Source organism: Amblyraja radiata, chromosome 3 (assembly GCF_010909765.2).
Source record: "Amblyraja radiata isolate CabotCenter1 chromosome 3, sAmbRad1.1.pri, whole genome shotgun sequence".
In the NCBI taxonomy this organism is placed as follows: domain Eukaryota; kingdom Metazoa; phylum Chordata; class Chondrichthyes; order Rajiformes; family Rajidae; genus Amblyraja; species Amblyraja radiata.
The window spans coordinates 128,680,634-128,694,048 of NC_045958.1; positions in this window are offsets into that span (position 1 = coordinate 128,680,634).

Sequence of the window (13,415 nt, forward strand, 5' to 3'; positions counted from 1 at the left end):
GACCACACTCCCCACCATTGTAGATGTAGCCCAGTCCATCACACAGACCACACTCCCCACCATTGTAGATGTAGCCCAGTCCATCACACACAGACCACACTCCCCACCATTGTAGATGTAGCCCAGTCCATCACACAGACCACACTCCCCACCATTGACTCCATCTACACTTCACGCTGCCTCGGGAAAGCAGCCGACATCATCAAAGACTTGTCCCTGTCCCACCCCGGTCATTCCTTCTTCTCCCCGCTCCCGTCCGGCAGAAGGTACAGAAGCTTGAAAGCGCGCACCACCAGACTCAGGAACAGCTTCTTCCTCTCTGTTATTAGGCTTCTGAACGGCCCTTCCATAAGCTAGGGAACTGTCCGATTCACCTCGACCCCATTGCAGACATTGGACTTTGTCTCTGGAACTGATGCGCTACAATGCTGAGAACTATATTCTGCACTCTGTATCTTCCCCTTTGCTCCACCTATTGTACTGGAGTTTGACAATTGTATCGATGCATGGTACATCTGATCTGACTACATAGCATGCAAAACAAAGCCATTCACTGTACACATGACAATAACACACCTCAACCCCAATGTGAAAGGGGAAAGATTTAATAGGAACCTGAGGGGCAACTTTTTCACTCAGAGGGTGGTGGGCATTTGGAACGAGCTGACAGAGGAAGTAATTGGGGCATTGAAAATACTTCACTGGACTTCATCTTGCGCTAAACGTTATTCAGTTCATCCTGTATCTGTGAATGGTTCGATTGTAATCATATATAGTCTTTCCACTGACTGGATAGCATGCTTTTCAATGTACCTCGGTACACGTGACAATAAACTGAACTAAATTAAATTAAACTAAACCAAACCAGACTAAACTAAACTCAACTGAACTGAACTCAACTAATCGAAACCAAACCAAATTAAAATAAATATTTGTACAGGTAGACAAAAATGCTGGAGAAACTAAGCGGGTGAGGCAGCAGTTTCGGGTCGAGACCCTTCTTCAGTCAGAGACCCCATATTCAGCCTGAAGAAAGGTCTCGACCTGAAGGGTTGCCTATTCCTTGTCGCCATAGATGCTGCCTCACCCGCTGAGTTTCTCCAGCATTTTTGTCTACCTTCAGTTTTTCCAGCATCTGCAGTTCTTTCTTAAATATTTGGACATGTAGATGAATAGCAAATATTTAGGGACATGAACTGGATGCAAGTTACCAGCTCCAGCTTGGATGGAACATCTTGGTCAGCATGGATGAGTTGGGCTGAAGGGCCTGTTTCGTTGCCAAATGAATTTGACTGCAGCAGTGACTTGAGGAACATACCATTGCATGATAATGATGATATAGACAACAGACAATAGACAATAGGTGCAGGAGTAGGCCATTCGGCCATTCGAGCCAGCACCGCCATTCAATGTGATCATGGCTGATCATCCCCAATCAGTACCCCGTTCCTGCCTTCTCCCCATATCCCCTGAATCCGCTATCTTTAAGAGCCCTATCTAGCTCTCTCTTGATAGTATCCAGAGAACCGGCCTCCACCACCCTCTGAGGCAAAGAATTCCACAGATCCACAACTCTCTGTGAGAAAAAGTGTTTCCTCGTCTCCGTTCTAAATGGCTTACTCCTTATTCTTAAACTGTGGCCCCTGGTTCTGGACTCCCCCAACATCGGGAACATGTTTCCTGCCTCTGGCGTGTCCAAACCCTTAATAATCTTATACGTTTCAATAAGAATCCCTCTCATCCTTCTAAACTCCAGAGTAGATTGCTGTTGAATTAATATTGAGTTAGTCAAACCTCTTAATGCTGACATCACGTTTAATTTATCAGGGAATGAATCAATTGCTGGCACATGACTGAACACTAATACACATGTAAATTGACAGCTTTAACCAGCCTCGCCATTATATGACTTTTTACGATGATGAATAATCTTTTGCTTCCATTTTACTGAAAATATGGAATAATAATATAAAATGTAGGGAATAATTGCGTGATTTGTGGCAACAGAGAAATTGTTACCATTTTAGGGCGTCACGGTGGCGCAGCGGTAGAGTTGCTGCCTCACAGCGCCAGAGACCCGGGTTCCATCCCGACTATGGGCGCTGTCTGTACGGTGTTTGAACGTTCTCCCCGTGACCGGCGCGGGTTTTCTCCAAGATCTTCTGTTTCCTCCCACACTCCAAAGACGTGCAGGTTTGTAGGTTAATTGGCTTGGTAAATTGAAAAGAAAATTGTCCCTAGTGTGTGTAGGCAGGGCCGGCCTTAAGCCGATTGCTGCCAATTGGGCCCCAGGCCTAAGGGGGGCCCCGCGCTAGAGTAATCCAAAGCTCCACTCTAGGATCGTTGGAGTGATCTACTGTCGGCTCGGGTAGATCTACCCTGGGTGGAGGGGGGAGAGAGGGGTGTAGGGGGGAGAGAGGGGTAGACGGGGAGGGGGGTGTGAGGGGGAATGGAGAAGGGGGAGAGGGGGAGGTGGGTCGTTCGCTCATGGCAGCGCCCGCGCCCCTCCAGTCGCCGTGCTTCACGCAGCCCCGGCTCCACCCCTCTCTCTCCCCGGGGAGACGTGGTGAACAATACAGGGCGGGCCGGATCGGGGGTTGGAGCAACGTTTACAAACCTCGGCCTCAGCTCACACCCGTCCGCACGGACCCTGGCATCTGCTCCTGCTGCCAGCCCTCTCCCTCCCTTCTCTCCTTCCCTTCTTCCCTCCTTCCCTTCTTCTCTCCCTCCCTTCTCTCCTTTCCTTCTCTCCTTCCCTTCCTTCTCTCCTTCCCTTCTTCCCTCCCTCCCTTCTCTCCTTCCCTCACTCCCTTCTCTCCTTCCCTTCTTCCCTCCCTCCCTTCTCTCCTTCCCTCACTTCCTTCTCTCCTTCCCTTCCTTCTCTCCTTCCCTCACTCCCTTCTCTTCTTCCCTCACTCCCTTCTCTCCTTCCCTTCTTCCCTCATTCCCTTCCCTCCTTCCCTCACTCCCTTCCCTCCTTCCCTCACTCCCTTCTCTACTTCCCTTCTTCCCTCCCTCCCTTCTCTCCTTCCCTCACTTCCTTCTCTCCTTCCCTCACTCCCTTCTCTCCTTCCCTCCCTCCCTTCTCTCCTTCCCTCACTTCCTTCTCTCCTTCCCTTCCTTCTCTCCTTCCCTCCCTCCCTTCTCTCCTTCCCTTCCTTCTCTCCTTCCCTTCTTCCCTCCGTCCCTTCTCTCCTTCCCTCACTTCCTTCTCTCCTTCCCTTCCTTCTCTCCTTCCCTCCCTCCCTTCTCTCCTTCCCTTCCTTCTCTCCTTCCCTTCTTCCCTCACTTCCTTCTCTCCTTCCCTTCCTTCTCTCCTTCCCTCACTCCCTTCTCTCCTTCCTCTCTCTCTTTTCCTTCTCTCCTTCCCTCCCTCCCTTCTTTATCTACTTCCCTCCCTCCCTTCTTTCTCTACTTCCCTCACCCGCTTCTCTCCTCCCTCCCTTCTCCCCTTCCCTCCCACATACACACACATAACACACAGATAGCTAACACACACACAACCCGCACAGACAACTAACATACACAAACAACTAAGTTAGGATGGGGTAGAAGCCCAAAGGGTAGGATGGGGCTGAAGCCCAAAATTTAATGCCTGGACTGGTTTATCGCCAACAGTTATTGGTTTGCCAGAATCTAGTTAATTAAATTACTTTTTTTTCATCAAGAAAACAAGTGGTATTGTAACTATGTACTTTCCAGAGGTGATCTACACATTTTGTTCGTTACTTGTAGGCTTACATAAAATGTAGCTTAGATCTGTTTGGTCCATTAACTCGCAAGCACTTTTTAAGCGCACGTTTTGATTACTTTCCATTCTACCATAGAGATATAAAGTCTATAATAGACTTTATTTGTAATTCTATGATTCTACAGACCTTGGCTGGGAACCTGGGGCTCACCAAAATTGTTCCCAATTGGGCCCCGCACCTCCTAAGGCCGGCCCTGTGTGTAGGATAGTGTTAATGTGCGGGGATCGCTGGTCGGCGCGGACCCGCTGGGTCGAAAGGGGCTGTTTCCGCGCTGTATCTCTAAATTAAACCAAACTAAACTAAATTTGTACGTTAGAACTGGGAAAAGATTTTGAATATTTTGATTTTATTTCTGCAGATAGTGTCATAGAAACATAGAAACATAGTAACATAGAAAATAGGTGCACGAGTAGACCATTCGGCCCTTCGAACCAGCACCACCATTCAATATGATCATGGCTGACCAACCAGAATCAGTACCCCGTTCCTGCTTTCTCCCCATATCCCTTGATTCCTTTAGCCCTAAGATCTAAATCTAACTCTCAATTGAAAACATCCTGTGAATTGGCCTCCACTGCCTTCGGTGGCAGAGAATTCCACAGAGACACAACCCTCTGGGTGAAAAAGTTTTTCCTCATCTCAGTCCTAAATGGCTTACCCCTTATTCTTAAACTGTGGCCCCTGGTTCTGGACTCCCCCAACGTCAGGAACATGTTTCCTGCATCTAGCTTGTCCAATCCCTTAAGAATTGTATGTGCTTCTACAAGATCCCCTCTTATCCTTCTAGATTCCAGTGAATACAAGCCCAGTCGACCCATTCTTTCATCATATGTCAGTCCCGCCATCCCGGGAATTAACCTTGTGAACCTACGCTGTACTCCATCAATAGCAATAATGTCCTTCCTCAAATTAGGAGACCAAACTTGCACACAATTCTCCAGGTGCGGTCTCACTAGGGCCCTGTACAACTTCCATAGGACCTCCTTGCTCCTAAACTCAAATCATCTCGCAACGAAGGCCAACATGCCATTCGCTTTCTTCACTGCCTGCTGTACCTGCATTTCGTGATAACTTTCAGTGACTGATGTACGTCCTACAGCGAGGAAACTGGTACTTTAGCCTGAAAAGCAGCTCGCAGTTTGAAAACACGTTAACTATACATATAAATGTAAACATTTAAACAGGCGTGAATTTGAGTGTGCGAGCGGTGTATGTTGACAAGGTCCCTGGGATGGCAGGACTGTCATATGAGGAAAGATTGAAAAGACTAGGCTTGTATTCACTGGAGTTTAGAAGGATGAGGGGGTATCTTATAGAAACATATAAAATTATAAAAGGACTGGACAAGCTAGATGCAGGAAAAATGTTCCCAATGTTGGGCGAGTCCAGAACCAGGGGCCACAGTCTTAGAATAAAGGGGAGGCCATTTAAGACTGAGGTAAGAAAAACCTTTTTCACCCAGAGAGTTGTGAATTTATGGAATTCCCTGCCACAGAGGGCAGTGGAGGCAAAATCACTGGATGGATTTAAGAGAGAGTTAGATAGAGCTCTAGGGGCTAGTGGAGTCAAGGGATATGGGGAGAAGGCAGGCACGGGTTATTGATAGGGGACAATCAGCCATGATCGCAATGAATGGCGGTGCTGGCTCGAAGGGCCGAATGGCCTCCTCCTGCACCTATTTTCTATGTTTCTATGTTTCTATTTCAAAAATCAGGTTTGGGTATTAATGAAAAAAGGCATGCTACTTCAAAAATAACGCTGGTCAGCGTGGACTCGGTGGGTCGAAGGGCCTGTTTCCGTGCTGCATCTCGAAACTAAACTATGGTCTGGAAAATGCAGACCGAGTCCTTGTCGACCAGCGGTTCCCGTACTTTAACACTGTCCTACACGCACTCAGGACAATTTGCATTTATACCAAGCCAAATAATTGACTAACCTGCACGTCTTTGTTGTGTGGGAGGAAACCGGAGCTCGTGGGGAAAACCTACGCAGGTCATGGGGAGAAGGTACAAACTCCGTACAGACAGCACCCATAGTCAGGATGGAACTCGGGTCTCAGGCGCTGTGAGGCAGCAACTCTACCGCTGCGCCACCGTGACGCCCATAGACCTGATAGCTTTACAATGATTGACTGGAGAGGCTGTAAATATATTCTTATCACTTCTGTTCGAGTCATCTTCTATCCAATTCTGTTGACGTTGATGACTTTATAAATCACATTATTTTCCTTGTGAACAGCTGAGTGTGTCAATTTGGATTTGAATTAGTCTATGATTGCAGTCCAATTTAATGATGACTTAGATATCGGAAAATAGCAGCGGACCGCTTCACCATCATTGGAAATGACTACATAATCATTTTCATCCCGCGTTCCGCGTGTGTGCTGACTGCATTGCATTTGCAGACTGTTCATTGACTGAGGTTTGCATTGTATCTGAAGGGACAATAATGTTCCCATCCACTTTGTGATGAAGTTGGCAGTGAGGGCAAAACTGGAAATAGATTACTTATTATGCAGATTAAAATAGACGTTGGGAGGTCATGTTGCAGTTGTAGAAGACGTCGGTGAAGCCGCGTTGAGAGTAATGCGTTCCGTTCTGGGTACAGTGTTATAGGAAAGGTGTTATCAAGTCGGAAAGGGTGCAGAGAGAAGTATGAAGAAAGGTCTCAATCTGAAACGTCACCTATCCATGTTCTCCACAGATGCTGCCTGACCCGCTGAGTTACTCCAGCACTCTGTGAAACGTCACCTATCCATGTTCTCCACAGATGCTGCCTGGCCTGCTGAGTTACTCCAGCACTTTGTGAAATGTCACCTATCCATGTTCTCCACAGATGCTGCCTGACCCGCTGAGTTACTCCAGCACTCTGTGAAACGTCACCTATCCATGTTCTCCACAGATGCTGCCTGACCCGCTGAGTTACTCCAGCACTTTGTGAAATGTCACCTATCCATGTTCTCCAGAGATGCTGCCTGACCTGCTGAGTTACTCCAGCACTCTGTGAGGGCCTGAGCTACAGGGAGAGGTTGAGCAGGTTGAGACTCTATTCCTTGGAGCGCAGGAGGATGAGGGGTGATCTTATAGAGATGTATAAAATCATGAGTGGAATAGATCGGGTAGACACACAGAGTCTTTTACCCAGAGTAGGGGAATCGAGGACAAGAGGTCATAGGTTTAAGGCTAGGAGGGGAAGATTTAATAAGACCCTGGTGAGACCACATCTGGAGTATTGTGCACAATTTTGGTCTCCAAATTTGAGGAAGGACATTCTTGCTATTGAGGGAGTGCAGAGTAGGTTCACGAGGTTTATTCCCGGGATGACGGGACTATCATATGCTGAGAGAATGGAGCATCTGGGCTTGTATACTCTGGAGTTTAGAAGGATGAGAGGATATCTTATTGAAACATATAAGATTATTAAGGGTTTGGACAAACTGGAGGCAGGAACCATGTTTCCGATGTTGGGGGAGTCCTGAACCAGGGGCCACAGTTTAAGAATAAGGGGGAAGCCATTTAGAATGGAGATGAGGAAATACTTTTTCACACAGAGTGTTGTGAGTCTGTGGAATTCTTTGCCTCAGAGGGCGGTGGAGGCTGGTTCTCTGGATGCTTTCAAGAGAGTGTTAGATAGGGCTCTTTAAGATAGCGGAGTCAAGGGATATGGGGAGAAGGCAGGAACGGGGTACTGATTGTGGATGATCAGCCATGATCACAGTGAATGGCGGTGCTGGCACGAAGGACCAAATGGCCTACTCCTGCACCTATTGTCTATTGAACCTAAGGGGTAACTTTTTCACACTGTGGGTGTGTGGAACGAGTTGCCAAAAGAGGTAGTTGAGGCAGGGACTATCGTAACGTCTGACGGACATTTGGACAGGTACTTGGATAGGACAGATTTAGAGGGCAGGCAGGTGGGACTATTGTAGATGGGGCATGTTGGCCGGTTTGGGCAAGTTGGGCTGAAAGGCCTGTTTCCACGCTGTATGACTCTAATATAAACACAGCCCAGACAATCTAAGTTTTATATTTCTGCTCCTGCGGAAAGCAACGGACTGAAAATATAATTCATTAAAAATGCAAACCAACGTGTCTAAAAATGTGTCTTGGCAATGGTGATTGGACTTGATGGAGGAATTCGAAGCATGTAATCAAACCAATTGGATTAGGTGACATGTTATGAACTGCAAACTCTCAGCTGGAAGATCGTAAAAGGAACCAGAAAGATTTAAATTTATAAACCACCTTTTGCAAAATACTTTATTGCTAATGACTACTTAGGCAGTGCTGGGCTGTGGAAAATATCCATTAATGTGAATAACTCTTCCTTGAAGCATAATATTCATGACCACACATTGTAAGGGTTTTGTAGATTTTAAAATAACCCCTCAATTTTCACAGTTCCAGTTGTCGGTTATCCAGGCATGCAGCACAGGAACAGGCCCTTCGGCCCAGCTTGCCCATGCTGTCCAAGATGCCTCATCTGCCCATGCTTGGCTCAGGCGGGACTGTCATACGCTGAGAGATGGAGCGGCTGGGCTTGTACACTCTGTAGTTATGAAGGATGAGAGGAGATCTTATTGAAACATGTCAGATTATTAAGTGTTTGGACACGCTAGAGGCAAGAAACATGTTCCCGATGTTGGGGGAGTCCAGAACCAGGGGCCACAGTTTAAGAATAAGGGGTAAGCCATTTAGAACGGAGACGAGGAAACACTTTTTCATACAGAGAGTTGTGAGTCTGTGGAATTCTCTGCCTCAGGGGTGGAGGCCGGTTCTCTGGTTACTTTCAAGAGAGAGCTAGATAGGGCTCTTAAAGATAGCGGAGTCAGGGGATATGGGGAGAAGGCAGGAACGGGGTACTGATTGTGGATGATCAGCCGTGATCACATTGAATGGCGGTGCTGGCTTGAAGGGCCGAATGGCCTACTCCTGCACCTACTGTCTATTGTCTATCCATGTACCTGTCCAAGTGTCTTTTAAATGTGGTTATAGTACCTGCCTCAACTACCTCCTCTGGTAGCCTGTTCCATCCATCCACCACCTCCTGTGTGTAAAAAGTTGCCCTTCAGGTTGCTATGAAATCTGCTCCCCCGTCACCTTAACCCTATGTCCTCTGGTTCTTGATTCCCCTATCTATATAATATTAAAACTGTGTGGCTGCCTGCTGGCTGGCTGTGTGTGTTTCTGACTTGTGGCTGCCAGCATTTGATTCGTTGCTAAGCCAACGTCAGACCTAGAAACGCCGACTTTTTTTCCATTTCGGTAGAGATTTCACTTTTCATTCCAAGTATCCACTCCTCATTAAATTTCGTCGTGTTTATGTACACATTTTAAATAAAATCCTTCTCCAGATTTTAAACATGTTGAACATTTTCGGCGAACTGTTACGACCTATGACGGGCGCCTGCAGTCGCCGAAAAAGTTGCATAAGTGGGACAGGCCAATAAGTCTTCTCTTCCTTTCCCTGACAGTCATCTCTCATCAGCAAGTCTCTTGGTCCCCTATTCATCCCCACCTCATTCCCTTCATCTAAGTCCCCTTCCATCCATGAAGGGTCATCGACATCAAGAATGGAAACAGGCCCTTCAGAGCAATTCATCCGACGAACAAGATCCCCCATCTAAGCTAGTCACATTTGCCCACGTTTTAGTCTGTATCCCTCTAAACCCACATCTACTCCCACCAGCTGTATATTTCACTCTCCATATCTAATCACCCTTGTGTCTCCTTCTCACCTCCAGCTTTGTCCATCTTGCCCCCCTCACCTGTATCCACCTGAACTAACTGAACCAAGCCTACTATCTTCCTATGTTCCCGATGTTGGGGGAGTCCAGAACCAGGAGCCACACACAGTTTGAGAATAAGGAGTAAGCCATTTAGAACGGAGACGAGGAAACACTTTTTCTCACAGAGAGTGGTGAGTCTGTGGAATTCTCTGTCTCAGAGGGTGGTGGAGGCCGGTTCTCTGGATACTTTCAAGAGAGAGCTAGATAGGGCTCTTAAAAATAGCGGAGTCAGGGAATATGGGGAGAAGGCAGGAATGGGGTACTGATTGGGGATGATCAGCCATGATCACATTGAATGGCGGTGCTGGCTGGAAGGGCCGAATGGCCTCCTCCTGCACCTATTGTCTATTGTCTATTGTCTATTGTCTCATTGGTGACCCTCGGACTGTTTTTGATCGGATTTTAGTGGACTGTATCTTGCACTAAACGTTATTCACGCTATTCCCTTAATCCTGTATCCGTACATTGTGGATGGTTCGATTGTAGTCATGTATTGCCTTGGTTAGCACACAACAAAAGATTTTCACTGTACCTCGGTACACGTGACAATAAAACAAACTCAAACTAGGGCCGGCACGGTGGCACAGAGGTCAAGTTACTGCCTCACAGCGCCGGAGACCCGGTTTCCATCCCGACTACGGGTGCTGTCTCTGCGGCGTTTGCACGTTCTCCCCATGACTGTGTGGTTCTTCTCCGACATCTTCAGATTCCTCCCACACTCCAAAGAATTGCAGGTTTGTGGGTTAATTAGCTTGGTATAAGTGTAAATTATCCCTGACTTATTATTCCATACCAGGGCATCGGAAATGTCCTCGTTCTTCAGGGAACGGGGATTCCCCTCCTTCCATACCAGGGCATCGGAAATGTCCTCGTTCTTCAGGGAACGGGGATTCCCCTCCACCACCATAGATGAGGGTCACACCAGGGTCTCATCCATACCCCGTAACACTGCTCTCTCTCCCCATCCCCGCACTCGCAACAAGGGCAGAGTCCCTCTGGTCCTCACCTTTCACCCCACCAGCCGGCAAATACAACACATAATCCTCCGCCATTTCCGCCACCTCCAACGTGACCCCACCACTCGCCACATCTTCCCATCTCCCCCCATGTCTGCCTTCCGCAAAGACCGCTCCCTCCGCCAGTCCCTCGTCAATTCTTCCCTCCCCTCCCGCACCACCCCCTCCCCGGGCACTTTCCGTTGCAACCGCAAGAAATGCAACACCTGTCCCTTCACCTCCCCCCTCGACTCCATTCAAGGACCCAAGCAGTCGTTCCAGGTGCGACAAAGGTTCACCTGTATCTCCTCCAACCTCATCTACTGCATCCGCTGCTCTAGATGTCAGCTGATTTACATCGGTGAGACCAAGCGTAGGTTGGGCGACCGTTTCGCCGAACACCTCCGCTCAGTCCGCAATAACCTACCTGAACTCCCGGTGGCTCAGCACTTCAACTCCCCCTCCCATTCCCAATCCGACCTCTCTGTCCTGGGTCTCCTCCATTGCCAGAGTGAGCAACAGCGGAAATTGGAGGAACAGCACCTCATATTCCGTCTGGGGACCTTGCGTCCGGATGGCATTAACATTGAATTCTCCCAATGTTGCTAGCCCTTGCTGTCTCCTCCCCTTCCTTAACCCTCTAGCTGTCTCCTCCCACCCTCCCATCCGCCCGCCCTCGGGCTCCTCCTCCTCCTCCCCTTTTCCTTCTTTCTCCCCCCCACCCCCCATCAGTCTGAAGAAGGGTTTCGGCCCGAAACGTCGCCTATTTCCTTCGCTCCATAGATGCTGCTGCACCCGCTGAGTTTCCCCAGCAATTTTGTGTACCTTGTAAATTATCCCTGATGTGTGTAGGACGGCGTTAATGTGCGGGGATCGCTGGTCGGCGTGGACTCGGTGGGCCGAAGGGCCTGTTTCCGTGCTGTATCTCTAGACTAAACTAAACTAAACCTCATTTGTCACTGGACAGGCTCTGCTTGCTTCCATCATATGTATAATATTGTTTGACTAGATCGCACACAAACAAATATTGTCATTACATCTCACTATATGTGACAATAGCAAAGGGTCACGTACTGATCCTGATATCAATATTATAGAACTTTAGACCAAGGGGGACCCGTTGGTCCCGTCCCCTCAACGCGCGGTCACGGGGGACTGGGGGGGGGGGGTTGTGGTGTCACACACGCACTAACCACCCCTTACACACACTAACCACCCCCTCACACACACTAACCACCACCCCCCCCCACACACACACACACACACACTAACCATCCCCCTTGATATTATATTAATATTATTAATTCGCTCTGTTATCCCATCCCCCGCCCTATCCACTCACGCATAGCCCCCAACTCGCAGGCGCAGCTAGAGACGGAGAAGGAGAGAGGGCAGGGGCAGATAGAGGGCAGGGGCAGAAAGAGGGCAGTGCAGAGGGGTGGTGGGGGGGGAAGAGATGGTGAGGGAGCAGGGGCAGAGAGGCAGCAGGGGCAGAGAGGGAGGGGGGGTAGAGTTTGAGAGGTGGGGGGAGGGGAGGGCGCGGCGGCACAGGGGAGGCTGGTTCCCGAACGCAATACTCCCTCACTTCAGCTCCAGCTCCAGCTCCAGCTCCGGGCTACAGCTGCAGACAAAATCGTATAGCGAGCAGACGGCAGGCAGGCAGATCCGTTGTGACGTCATCAGCGTTTTATCGGATTTGTGAACATATTCATAAATAACTCGTGCAATAGAGGACAAATAACCGGGTAGGGCGATTTCGGACAGCAGGGAATATGTAAACATGTTACCGTTTTTGCGCCGTTTTTTCGGGAAGATGTGACAACACACAAACAAATAAATACACTCACACACACACACACACACATCCAAGATCAGAATTTTATTGTTATTAACAAGGATAAGGATAGGACAGATAATAATATTAATGACTAATAAAAACAATAGTAATATAAAATAATACTATAATAATAATGTATACATTATATTGAAATTATAATAATAAAAATCATCATCATCCTAATAATAACAATAATAATAATAGCATCAATATTAATATTAGTGATTATATTAATAATAACAACGATAACTAATAATAATAATAATATTACTAATTATAATAGCATGGTCACACCTCCAGATTCAGGGACAGTTTCTTCCCAGCTGTTATCAGGCAACTGAACCATCCTACCACAACCAGAGAGCGGCCCTGAACTACTATCTACCTCATTGGTGACTATCCTTGATCAGACTATGCTGGCTTTACCTTGCACTAAACATTATTCCCCATCATGTATCTGTACACTGTGGACGGCTCGATTATAATCATGTATTATAACCATATCACCAGTATTGACTTTCCGCTGACTGGTTAGCACGCAACAAAAGCTTTTCACTGTACCTCGGTACACGTGACAATGAACTAAACTGAACTGATCTGTGGAGAGGATGTTTCCACTAGTGGGAGAGTCTAGGACCAGAGGTCGCAGCCTCAGAATTAAAAGACGTACATTTAGAATGGAGATGAGGAGGAATTTCTTTAGTCAGAGGGTGGTGAATCTGTGGAATTCATTGCTGTGGAGGCCAAGTCAATGGATATTTTTAATGTGGAGATTGACAGGTTCTTGGTATGGGTGTCAGGGTAAATAAGTCTACTCTGCCATTCAATCATGGCTGATCTACCTATCCCTCCTAACCCCATTCTCCTGCCTTCTCCACATAACCCCTGACACCCGTACTTATCAAGAATCTAAGGTAGACACAAAATGCTGGAATAACTCAGTGGGACAGGCAGCATCTCTGGAGAGAAGGAATGGGTGATGTTTCGGGTCGAGACTCTTCTTCAGAGTGATGGGCCAGAATGTATCTCTGCCTTAAATCTAT